The sequence below is a fragment of the Mizuhopecten yessoensis genome, unplaced genomic scaffold (assembly GCF_002113885.1).
Source record: "Mizuhopecten yessoensis strain PY_sf001 unplaced genomic scaffold, ASM211388v2 scaffold716357, whole genome shotgun sequence".
In the NCBI taxonomy this organism is placed as follows: Eukaryota; Metazoa; Mollusca; class Bivalvia; order Pectinida; family Pectinidae; genus Mizuhopecten; species Mizuhopecten yessoensis.
Window position 1 is genome coordinate 360213 of NW_018480076.1, and position 14798 is coordinate 375010.

The window sequence follows — 14798 nt, forward strand, 5'->3', positions numbered from 1 at the left end:
TGCTTTTGGCTCTAGTGCCCGCTACCTCTTTTAATTCCTATGCTGGCTAGGTAAAGATATAGGTGTACAAATGTTCGCTGTGCTCGCTCTGGCCGCTCTGTTCAAAGTGACCAGTGCACCAGGTAAATTACCCTACATTCAATACTAGGTATTCTATACATAGACAATACGTACTGGACAAACAGGTTTACAACACATTACATCACATCCGCTCAGTACCTTACTCGCATTTACGCGTGCTATTTCCGCGCGCGCGCTAAAAGTTTTGCCGCAATGCGTGACGTACAAAATTACACGGAAGGCTGATTTCCGTTACATACGAACGCGTATAGCTAAATACCACAAATATATTAAAAGTAATAATGACAAATAATGACACTACTACACTACCTCTCTCGCCGCTGCCACCATGTTGATAACTTTTAGGTTCTTGCAAATAGGTACGGGTTCTCATGATCACAGACAACAACAACAAGCATGGACTACCATCTTAGCTGTATATATCTCATAACGAGGTTTCACAGTCGGTACATGCAATGTTAGGAATGATATAAACTAACGGAACGTAATCATCAACATACAGTGTCGTATAGTTGTAAACATTATTGAAACACCGTTGTAAATGAACAGTGTCGTATAATTGTAAAGAGTCATGTAACACAATTAAAAGAAATAGTGTCATTCAGTTGAACAACCTTTCAACCAAATCATTTTTTTTTTTATATTTCTCAATAATATAAAAATATGAACAGATTTTTAAGCGTCATTTTTATGCAATATCACTAATTCTTGTAATGTTACAGTTTGCATTTTTTTCAGAAAACCATTTACTTTTTATGGTAAATGTCAAAAGTATATATAAATATGTATTCTTTATTTTATTAAAGGTTATGATTTAACTTCTGTTTCAACAATAAGTTAGACCAATTTTGATTCCACGTGTTTGCCCTTGGCAGCACCCCAGAGGGACGAAACATCTGTAGGATGCATTGTAATTCATTTATTACGAAATGTATCTATTAACAACCTGTATTGGTGCATTCACGTGCATGTGTCTTTATGTCAATATGCGTCGCCAAGTACTTTGTGAATTTCAACTGTGTCGATCTTTTAAATACTTGGCGTACATGTGTCCACAGTCCCTGTTGCTGAGTTGTATATCGAGTTTCAGTTTGGATATTGTCGTTGTATGTTGTATGGGACGTTTTCTAAAAAAAAAAATCTATTTAAGTTGATACATAACGACATTAATGATGAGGACATTGATATAAAGATGATAGACCAATCTCGCAGAACGGGAGACCGTGCAGCCACTACGTATAAAACATCAACCTAATTTTAGTATGTGATTAAATTACCCGGCATTCATGAAATAAAAATGTGATGTGTCCATAAATGCATTGCAAAGATAAAGAAGATATCCGAAATTGAAAATAAACCAATTATTTCGAACAGTTACGTGAATGACGCGATGCGTTTTGTTTTGTATTTGTCTTGTGACGTATGGCAATATTTGCCTCGTTATCACCTGTGGATGTTTATATTCCTAACCTAGAGTAAAATCGAATAACACATAAATGTCTGGCGCGGAGGAAATTTATCTTTCACCTGATTTGAAGATTTGACATCTGGACAGCGTAGTATCAAAGGATGCAAAGTGAGGGCACTTTGGCGCGAGTGTGTACACGGTAGCACAAATGGGGAATAATTGCTTCTATGCGTGTGAAACAAAGTCTTCCAAGAACATCACGCATCTTTCTCAAATTGGCTATATCTTATTCTAGACACACAGACAGACTCGCAGCGCTTGTCCCTACTGTCGTACAGGCGCTTACAACTTGCAATGCCATTGATATCACGTGTTCTGTGACGTGATGGCATACAGTGTCAGGTCATGTGCTCTATGACGTAAACAGTGATGGCATAAGGCGTTAGATCACGTGGTTTGGAGGAGAGGGCTGATAGAATGCAGTGTCAGATCATGTTCTATAACGAGATGATAACATACATTGTGAGATCACGTGTTCTATTCCGTCTTTACGTATTGCAGAGTTATCTTTTCTTGAGAACATGTATTGATTGTTACGTCATTGGTTTTTGTGAGAAAATTACGTCGTTTTCTCAAAAATTTGATGACGTTACTCTCTCAAACAAATGACGTAACAATCAATACCTGTTCTCAAGAGAAGGTAACTCTGCAATATGCAAAGACGGAATATGGAAGTGATGGCATATATTGTCAGATAACGTGTTATATACATATGTAATGATTTACCTTGTCAGATTACGTGTTATATATATAGGTAATGATATACCTTGTCTGATTACGTGTTCTATAGATAGGTAATGATACACCGTGTCAGATTACGTGTTATATAGAAAGGTAATGATATACCTTGTCAGATTACATGTTCTATAGATAGGTAATGATATACCTTGTCAGATCACGTGTTCTATAGATAGGTAATGATATACCGTGTCCGATTACGTGTTCTATAGTTAGGTTATGATATACCGTGTCAGATTACATGTACGTGTTCTATGGAGAGTTAATGATATAACTTGTCAGATTACGTGTTCTATAGATAGGTAATGATACACCGTGTCAGATTACGTGTTATATATAAAGGTAATGATATACCGTGTCAGATTACGTGTTCTATAGTTAGGTTATGATATACCGTGTCAAATTACGTGTTCTATGGAGAGGTATAGATATACCGTGTCAGATCACGTGTTTTCTAAGGAAAGGTGATGAAACACAGTGGTGTATATTGTGTGTTAAATGGAACTGTTGACATAGAGTGTTATCTACACCCAACGTTCTATGTGGATCTGGTAGCAAACAGTGACATCTAGACCAGGTATTTTAAACGCGATGTGTTGACCTCAAAGTACGTGTTACAGTGATCGTAGATAGTACGGTTTATTTATCAAACAGTATGATGATCTGATGTGACTTGATCAAATACAAAATTGTTGTTGGCCTTACTGTGATCTATGTTCTAACGATCCATTGTTTATGATTTTGACGAACAGCTCTTTTGAGTACCTACAGATTTCTATAAATAGCTGTAACAGAGGTGACATTTATGACATTGCACTCAAGACCATTGATATCGTTTTTGTAATGCCTTGTTTTTTGTATAGTAAAGTAATTGTATTACCAATATTAAACCCGTGGCATTGATGAATACTTGATATGTTGTTTATAACAAGTGCACGCGATTGAAACTGATGACGCATGTATGTTGTAATACAACTCAATATTATCACTAATGACTGTTGATTTAACACATGCTTAACATCTTAATATTTTTTATTTTTTTGTTGTTGTTGTAGAAAACATTAAGACCTCTAATATCATTTGTTTAATATAAATTCATCCGTACTTGAAATTATTGGATTGCTAAAGTATTTCAAAACTTCCAAGCATCTTACTGCGCTAAAACACGTCCGAGTTAAGTGTTGCAACAAATCTTCATAAATCTAAAGGTATTTGTTTAGCAAGTATTTTTGTTTTAATTGAGACTCGTGTATTTTTGGAGAAACCCGCCCCGTTTTCAAGACATATATAGACAGACAAGGACTTACTATACATTAAATGATAATACATCAAAAGATAACTTAACACAGGGTTTCCGTCGCAATAATCAAATTTAGACATTTTGTTTGTGAGGTCGCCACAGACAACTCCCGAGATTTCTAATGAAAGAGAGGAAGATTCGTAAAAAAGGATGTTAAAACACACGACAGCAACAGTTAAATACAAGCAAAGGAGTCCAAAATATTTTATTGGAAATTAAACCATTCAAAACCAACCTCCGAACAAAAAATATTTTTTGTTGAAATGCATTGCCTGGTAATTGTAGAATGGCACCTTTTGGACATTGTATTTATTCTGAGAATACCATACGATGTTAGCAGTGTTGGCAGCCAATAAGAGAATCAATTGCAATAGCGTAGAATGTTCAGTCATACCAAGAGGGATGGTTTCCTGGCGTTGTTTCGTCTAGTATCTTTGGTCTCTCGTTGGTGTTTGTCCTTAGTTGCACAGTGGTAGATCGCAGCTGCTCTTATATCCTCTAATGAATTATTTGGAATACTATTCATCAGTTAGGTAAAAATAATTAAGACTAAGTTTGTTTTGAATACAAACAGGAATTGAAATATATTTTGCGAGCTTTCGAAAACGTTTGTTCCCATTGTCAAGCAAGGGTGCACATGAGCGATGTCTAAGTAAGTGAGTTGTTTTCAGCGGGTAAAAGTCGAAACACCGGTCATCTGCACTCAGTGCTTGACAAAGGAAACAGACGTTTTCGAAAGCTCACAAAATATTTCAATTTCTGTTTTGTTCAAAACAAACTTAGTTTTTATTCCAATGAACTACTTTGGAGGTTAAAATGTCTCGCCACAGAGGTCGCTTTTGTTGCTGTCAATAGAACAACGATTATTATCAACAACGTAGCTAGGCGCATTCTTTGTTTACAACGAGTGATAAAGTGATAATGGTAATATATTTCATGCAATATGCTGGCTTGACAATGCGATGTTGTTTCCGCATTTGAAAGAATTTATACTTTCAGTGTAATGACAAAATGTGCATCACTTCTCTTTACAAATCTCGGAGCCATCATTCGTTTTGACAGTGAAATGAATGGTGTAGGGTGAGGAAGGGAAGTTTGCTGCGCGAGCAATTGAGTCCGTCATGTTCTTGGTTTACGGTAAGTCGGTAACATTTGGGTCGGAACAATACGGTTCATTTACATACATTCAATTCAACAGAAAGTCATTTGATTTTAATCAGCCCGGGTTCTATTTTTTAACGATGTTAACAGTACTAGGTCACAGCTGATCAGATCTAGATGCAAGGCCTGTGCATTTGAAACATTTAAAAAAAAACAAAAAAAACATCCAAAAGTTTCAGACGATATTTATATATCTATAAGAAAGCAATTTTGTTACAAAACTTCGCTGATAATGTATAGATAGTTCATGACAAAATATAGTTAATTTCGCGCGGTAGTTGTAAGCTGATTGGAGATTCGCTCTGGAAAAGATACAAACAATACAATATTGAGTTCAATATTGTATGACAAGAACGTTTTTGGACGGGATTAACACTTTCAGGCTAGTCGCTGTTACTATCAATATGCAGGTTTTGTCGATACATCCGTGAAAAAGATTCGGACCTTACCCAATATGATCTTAACTCGTATCATCACATTTGATTTATAATGAATATTTTCACTTTTTACCAAATTGTTAATTCATGATAGGTGTATTTCAGTGTTAAAATATAATAATCATCGAATTCGTACTGTTTTATATTTAATTTCCAACAAGGCAAACGATAAGCTCATGTCGGTAAACTAATATGGAAACTTTTCATCTATATAGACAAACCTTCCAATAGTATCAGAGATGTTGCAAATCAGAAGTTTTTCAAACCTGTCAGGCCTGCTAAACTCTCAAGAGATCGTAGGTTCGACTATTTGTAAAACTCAATTTTTGCTAATATAGAACTAGATATTATTAACACCAATAACATTTTGTACCCTAATTCAGTCCTGGCAAATATACAGTCATCTTTGACAATATAACGTTAACACAGCTTAGTTAATAATATCAAGAGATTAACTGATTATGTTAAAGCATCAATCCATTATCCTTATTTCAAAAACACATTTGAACGTCGTCGAGACCAACGTTAGAAAACTGGTGAAGACTGAAGATATTGTGGAAAGCTTTGTTGACTCTATCAAGCACCTGATCGAATATCTAAAAGCATGGTTTCCAAACATCGCTTATTTTAGACTAATGAACGAAACACTTTCCACTTACCCATCCACCACACTAAACACAGTTAACTTTCAACAGTGATACTGTGTTTTGCAGATGCATGGATGTGTGTTAGGTCAGACTGTCCATTTTGTCTAAAACTGACAAACGCTTATGTAGATGTGTAATCAATAGAAATCTTCACATTCTACCAAAACAAACAGACATCCAGAATGAAATTTCCCTCATTGTCAATCTTTAGTCGATGACATTTTTTATCTTTATCCTTGAAAAAAACCCAGGAATGTCTGTCATTATGAGACCCGATACCGTGTTTTCTGTACCTGTGATCTCAACCTAAATATCTGCCTGTAAATGACCGAAGACATCATGGAGAATTACAAATATAATACAGAACATGATCACCCTACCGAGGCACGTAATTCCGCCTCCACTTTTGTGTGAGGGTTCCTTCTGAATGCGTATTGTCAAATGCAGTACAGGACCTGTGCAACTATAAAAAATAATAGCATAGAGCTACCTATCGATTTATTGTTTTAAATCTTATACGTAAATATCTCGATCTTATATCATAAATACAACCCGCGAAGGTTTGGGAAAGTGTGCTTCAATATGTCCTTATTTGCAAGATCGTAGGAGGCGACTAGTGTGGGCCCCGGCAGAATCGGGGTTGGTTTCTTCCTTGTCATCTACTAAGGGGACATTAAAAAATCAAGAATAGACTTGATGTGTCCCACTGCATATGTATCGTCGAAGGCGACAAACGTGTGGCCTCCTGCAGAATCAGAAGTTTTATACCATCTGCGTTCTGTTTCAGGCGGTTTATCCCTAGGCACCCGTTCTCATATGACCCTGGTAACACTCTATTTCTTTGTGTGAAATAAAAGATTAAACATAACCCTGGATTTGACCTACATTTACATGGCAGCTGTCGTCGATGGAGCAGAGGATGCTTACTTATCCGGAACACCTGGTCTTATTGTTTGGTAATTTTGCAAAGATATTGATGCAAATTCTTCCTTTGTTTATATTTTGCATAGTTTTATCGATTTGTGAATTATAATTACGATTATGTTAACATTTTGATATTCTCCTAATTTTAGTTGTGTTTAAGAAAATGGGATTCACTATGCCCCTTTCTGTTTTGAGAGTTCTAAAGTTCTTTTTCTTGTCATTCTATATATAATTTGAGTTGGAATTTTGTACTTATTTAACTAATGATGTTGTCGATAGACCAGCTGGACGTACTTCATAATTATTGTCGCGTTAAACATAATTGCAACATGCAGATAACTGATTTTCCATAGAACATGATGGTTACAACGCTATCTTGTATACGAGGCAAATGTAGCCGATAAAATGAGACTATAATCGATAATCGGGAACCAAATTAACGATGACACCTGACAAGCTAGAAGCCTGAAGCGGACATTTTTATCCGACAAATAGAGACCTCGGGATAAATTAATGGCTGCCAGCAAGCTACGGGAGAAGGCATTCTGCGTGTGCATGATTGATTCTGATAAGTAGCTCAATTGAAATGACTCCCATATTTGTCTTCTATCCAAGACCCTGTGTTCGGGTCAACCTGTCGTGTTTTTTGTTCCCTCAAGACCAAATATATTTCCCTTTGGTCTGCCGATGCCATATATGACCACTTCAGATCATCTTATCTGATCATTTTGGTTATCAGTTACGAATGAGATCAAACTACGTATTGTTGAGCAAAATTGCGCGTCGCTTATCATACATGTATCATGTTGATTGACCGCCTCGTTAAACGCTTAGATGCTTCAGATCACAGCTGCATCCCTGTGCTGGTAGTAACAGCAGGAGGTGCATTATGCAAATATATCACTTTAAATACAGATACGAGGTATGATTAAACTGCTAATTGAAGGATATCGCGTCATGAGAAGGTAATGAAGAATATCAATCACGTTATACAGATTTTTTAACTGATATTAATTTATATATTGTTATACAAATTATCGACGTTTTAAGAATATGATATAACAGTTCATTATGTAATTGGATATTGCATTCATTATGATCGGCAGAATTTTGCAGAGTTGTTACTTTGACACGTATATACATGTATCTCACTGGTAATTTCCCACATATAGCGCAAAAAGGAGATTACATTTTTAGTATCCAATCCGAGTGCGATATTTCTTTAAAACCCCAAAATGATTTTGATTTAAAGGATCTTCAAAGCATTATTAAATTGAAGTGCTAATTATAAATGGTGAAAATTAATACGTAATCGTCACTTGGGTTAATTGTAAAATTATATAATAAGTATAGGACTACTGGTATTATGATCACATGGGTATTATTCAAGGGGTTATTTTGATATCATATTTCACACCTTGCTTTTCTCCATCATAACCTAATGTGAACTATACCTTCTTTTTGAAGAAATTGTTCCTTAACCAGAACTAAGAGTTCATTCTCTTTAATATTTGTCCTTTGCATATAACTCCTTAACCTTTCGTCTGCAAATCTTTTAAGCGTATCAATTATTTAGATATTTTGAAAAGGGGAACATTTTCCTCCCATTCTGATAAGGAGCCGCAGTGGCAAACTGGTTAACGCGTCAGACATACAGCTACCACTTCTTTTCAAGTAAAATAATGAAATAATTAAATCAAAAAGGTAAATAAACGAATTTCAAGTTCACTTAACAATCGACCATTCAAGTTTTATAGACATCTCAATTCCGTCTTTGCATATTGCAGAGTTATCTTCTCTTGGGAGCAGGGATTGATTGTTACGTCACTTGTTTGTGAGAGTAACGTCATCAATTTTTGAAAAAACGACGTAATTTTCTCACACAAACCAATGACGTAACAATCAATACCTGTTCCCAAGAGAAGATAACTCTGCAATACGCAAAGACGGAATAGTGTGTTTGAAGTACTCGATACAAAGTTAAAAAGTATATAAAAAAGGGGTTGCAATAATTGCTTGCCTAAAATGTGGCAACTTTTATTGGATTTCTTCATTGAAATGTCTTTCCAACTCGGTAACGATGTTTTATTCAAATCTGAGAAAGTTAAACAAATTTGGCAAATATATATATAAATTTCATTCAATGCCTAGCTGATATCTATTGAGAATACCTTCCTCTAGAAGAATAGTTTGAAAAAATCTGATTATTTAATTGTAGCGTAGTAGTATGTGACAAGTTTAAATATCTATTGGAAGGCGTAATCTGATAAGTAGCGGAGAAGAAAATCAGATAATGAAAAGTATTGATAGAGGGTGATTTTATAAGAACTAAACATTTCTTGGAACTGGATAGTTCCATGAATTGGAACAATATACAATAGATCCCAAGTCAAAATCAATGGAAGTTAACTCGTAAATCAAGATAAACGTAATTCACAGAAATAATTTAAAAAAAAACATAAGGTAATAATTTAGAACTAAATAATAGATTCACTAGGTATATCAACATCATAATTCACTAGGTATATCAACATCAGAATTCACAAGGTATATCGACATCATAATTCACAAGGTATCACAACGTCATAATTCGCAAGGTTTCACAACATAATAATTCACAAGGTACAACACAACATCATAATTCACAAGGTATCCCAACATCATAATTCGCAAGGTTTCACAACATCACAATTCACAAGGTATCACAACATCATAATTCACAAGGTATATCAACATCATAATGCACAAGGTATATCGACATCATAATTCACAAGGTATCACAACGTCATAATTCGCAAGGTTTCACAACATCACAATTCACAAGGTATCACAACATCATAAGTCACAAGGTTTCACAACATCATAATTCGCAAGGTTTCACAACATAATAATTCACAAGGTACATCACAACATAATAATTCACAAGGTACATCACAACAGCATAATTCACAAGGTACATCACAACATAATAATTCACAAGGTACATCACAACACCATAATTCACAAGGTACATCACAACAACATAATTCACAAGGTACATCACAACAACATAATTCACAAGGTACATCACAACAGCATAATTCACAAGGTACATCACAACATCATAATTCCCAAGGTAAATCGACATCATAATTCACAAGGTATAACAACATCATAATTCGCAAGGTTTCACAACATCACAATTCACAAGGTATCACAACATCATAATTCACTAGGTATATCAACATGATAATTCACTAGGTATATCAACATCGTAATTCACAAGGTATATCGACATCATAATTCACAAGGTATAACAACATCATAATTCACAAGGTAAATCAACATCATAATTCACAAGGTAAATCAACATCATAATTCACAAGGTAAATCGACATCATAATTCACAAGGTATCACAACGTCATAATTCGCAAGGTTTCACAACATAATAATTCACAAGGTACATCACAACAACATAATTCACAAGGTACATCACAACAGCATAATTCACAAGGTACATCACAACACCATAATTCACAAGGTACATCACAACATCACTATTCACAAGGTAAATCGACATCATAATTAACAAGGTATCACAACATCATAATTCGCAAGGTTTCACAACATCATAATTCACAAGGTTTCACAACATCATAATTCACAAGGTACATCACAACATCATAATTCACAAGGTACATCACAACATCATTATTCACAAGGTAAATCGACATCATAATTCACAAGGTATCACAACATCATAATTCGCAAGGTTTCACAACATAATAATTCACAAGGTTTCACAACATCATAATTCGCAAGGTTTCACAACATCATAATTCACAAGGTATATCAACATCATAATTCACAAGGTATCACAACATCATAATTCACAAGGTACAACACAACATCATAATTCACAAGGTACATCACAACATCATAATTCCCAAGGTAAATCGACATCATAATTCACAAGGTATCACAACATCATAATTCACGAGGTATCACAACATCATAATTCACAAGGTTTCACAACATCATAATTCACAAGGTACATCACAACATCCTAACTCACAAGGTACATCACATCATAATTCACAAGGTAAATCGACATCATAATTCACAAGGTATCACAACATCATAATTCACAAGGTATATATCAACGCATTGATAACATTCCCGTGAAACATCAATAACGTCATCTTTCACGGTTTTGATATATTGATTGAACGGCGTTTTATTTTCATGCCGATATGAACCCAAATCGGTTACATTCATATTGCATCAAACCCGCTAGGGCTTCATGTTTGATATGAATGAAACCGATTTGCGTTCATACCGGCACGAAAGTAAAACAAAAACGCCGTTCATATATATTTACATTTTTACAATAGAACAAATATTTTGTTTTATTTATTTGTTCTTAAATAATTCATTTAGTTACTGCGTTTTTTGTATGCGTCGTTCTTTAAACGACATTGGCGGAACAGCCCTATTTTGATTAAATTGGCGCCAATAATTAACCGTTGTCATTTGAGTGTTTGACGTAGGAGCATTCTCCATGTAAACTGAAGCGGAGCGACAAGACTCTCATTGAACAATGTTAATACATGACGTCATATGTAAAACACGTTATACGTCACGAGAATTTTTGCTTTCATACTGAAATGAAATGCATTTATGCTGGTAATGTTTATATAGTGGGTTGCCGCGGAAATGTAAATATACATGTATGACTGCGAAAACAGAAACAATTTCCGTTTTCCGGAAGTAATGTCATCCGTGACGTCATGGGAACACTTCAGATATGTCAATACCTTAGAAAAGTGCTAGGGATCGTGCCAGGAGGAGTAGTCATCTTATAACGACATGTATCTTCGACGACAATATCTTTATTTACTATAAAATGAACAAAACGTTCGGTTTTAATTAAAAATGTAGCTCTGCTATTTATCAATAACCTTCGGAAAGGACGTCGATGAATATAACACTGTATATAATATAATATGATATATTAATATTACATGTATATTTTGTTTGAACCGAGAGTACTTGTACATTCGGCTATCATAACACGTAAGTGTGGTTAACATGTTATCCAATATAAGGTCAATCATTCGATTGTATATTATTAACAAACACTACACAGATAAAATATTTGATGTGATTGTAGCGTGCCCATATTAGAAAACAAAAATACTTAATGCGTGGATACACGATTCTTCCCCATGTTTAGAATAAATACACTTTTTAAAGACACACACGATGATTCTGTGAGATATGACTGGGACCCAGCATACGCGCTCCCGGTGACAAAACAGATACCATGATATTGACGTACACTCTTGACGGCCGATAAATGGTCGATTACAATGGTGGACATGGCGGTAGTCTGGGCCAAGAAATGAAAAAGTCCGCTCCACTAGTCGTATTATCAGCCCAACCTCTGGACAGGACACCACAGATGACCTCACAGACATACGAAGTGAACGTGGTCATCTTATTTAATGTTCGAGGCGATTACCCACAGCTAGACGGATGGCTGTTCTCGCGAGCAGCATAAACAATTAAAATTAAGGAAACATATCAGAATGACTTAACAGACTTATATCAGAACAAGTGTCAAACCCCTTCAGAACCATACCAGAAAAATGATAGAAACGTATCTAAGCAAACATGCAGAGACAAAGCACGATGACGATAGAGAAATAAACACGAGGATCGCATTCGAGTAATACAGTTAAACCAGTTCAGGTGGTGCAGAAATATTCAGCGATAAACGCACGCACTTTGACCGAACAGTAGGCAGAGATAAAATGCACAGTTTCGGAGTTTTGTGACAAATTGATAACAATATATCAAGAATATATAGAGGATATTTAATGGTGTCTTCAGTAATAACAAATATATTTCACGAGTGTGGCTAATATTTTGATATTTTTCACGAGTGCGCAGCACAAGTGAAAATATCAAAATATTAGCGACATGAGTGAAATATATTTGTTATTACTGAAGCTGTTACCCGGTCACTGTAGTTTAATTGTTTGTCGTCTGCTAGCGATGTTGAGCGCGTCTGTTAGAGTGCAGTGCGTTTTGTGCGTGTTGAATGATTATCTTATAACGCAGGTGAAATTTCTGTTGATTTTGCTGTTGCTTCATGTAGTATTAAAGCATATAGATGATGAGTCAAATCCTGGTCCCGTGAAAGACGAGCTTTCTATTTTTCATTTAAATATTAGGAGTGCAGAGAATAAAATGGAATACATAGAAAACATTGCAGGTGAATATGATATAATGTGTCTCACCGAAACGCATCTTGATGTTGAGGTCCCCATAGGTGAGTTATTGATAGGAGGCTTCCGCTCTTCTTTAAGACTCGATAGAAATTTTGCGGGCTGGGGTATTTTAGTATATGTAAATGAGGCTTTAAAAGTTAGTAGGCTGGTTGACCTCGAAGGCCCCGACACCGAAGTATTATGGTTTCATGTAATTCTTCCTGACAAATGTCCAATAATCGGGACAGCATGCCGTTCTGCTTATCACATTAATCAATTTTGGGATAATCTTCGGGCTTCAATAAACGTAATCCGAATTATGCTGACGTTTTATCAACTTTTTTTTTATATCGGTCTGTCGTTAATCGACGACAGACCGATATGAAAAAAGTCGATAAAACGTCAGAATAATTCGGACTACAATAAACGATGCTGTAGAATTATCAAGAAATATTATTTTGATAGAATACCTCAATGTTGACATGCTAACCATGTCCCAGAATCATGCTTTTGCTGACATGATTGATACTTTTAGTTTTACAAATACCATAAATGAACCTACACGAATAGGTCCCACCAGGTCAAGTTTACTTGATCCAATTTTAGTGTCAGAATCTTTGTCTTGCACCGACTCCTACGTCATAGCTACCGAAAACTCCTTTACAGACCACGAAGGTTGTGTCGCATATATTTCTGCACGTTTTACTGAGGTTTTTCTCGATTTCGCTTGTAGACGCTTATACCTCATAAAGAAGTTACTATAAGACCTAACGATAAGACATGGATGAATTCAGACATGAGAAAAAAATGAGACAACGCGATAGATTACGAAAAACAGCCAAGCATTCTAAGCATCCACGGGATATATCTAAATTCAAAAAACAGCGTAACAAAGTTAATAACATCCTTCTATGAAAATGTTGGAAATCTTATTGAATTTTATTACTCTTCTGATCCTAAAGATTATTGGCGACTGATCAAGAGATTGATGGGAAATTCAGGGACCTCGCAGTCTATTCCTTCTTTAGTTGATTCAACATCGGGACGTTTATTAGTTGACGATAAGGACAAATCAAATTTATTGAATAACAATTTTTGCAGTATCACTAACATAGATGATAACAATACTGACAGTCCTATTTTAGAACCGAAAACGGAAAGTTCATTTGAATCTCCTATAATTAACTACAATGAAATATGTGATGTCTTGTTGAATTTAAAACTTGGCAAATCCTAAGGCATGGATGAAATCAGCCACCATATGTTGAAGTACACTGCAAAAACTGTATGTAAACCACTTGAACTTCTTTTTAACTTACTGTTATCTACTTGTATTTATCCTGACATTTGGAAATTTGCTAAAGTCATTCCGCTTTTTAAGAAGGGTGATAGGCATTCTCCTTCTAACTATAGACCGATTTCTCTTTTGTCTACGGTTGGTAAAACATTTGAAAGGGTTATCTTTAAGTACTTGCATAATTATTTGTTTGAAAATTCTCTATTTTATCAGTACCAATCAGGATTTATGCCTGGCCACTCAGCTGTGTATCAATTAATCGAATTATATCATAATATTTGTCTTGATCTAGAAGAAAAGCAGCATACTTGTTTAGTTTTCTGTGACATCTCAAAAGCTTTTGACAGAGTCTCGCATAATAGTTTATTAGTCAAGTTAAAGTCATATGGTATATCAGGAATTTTCCTTTCTTGGATCGAAAACTACTTAAGCGACAGACAACACTTGATAATTTTGGACTCTAGACATTCTCTCAGTTTGTGCTTGCGTG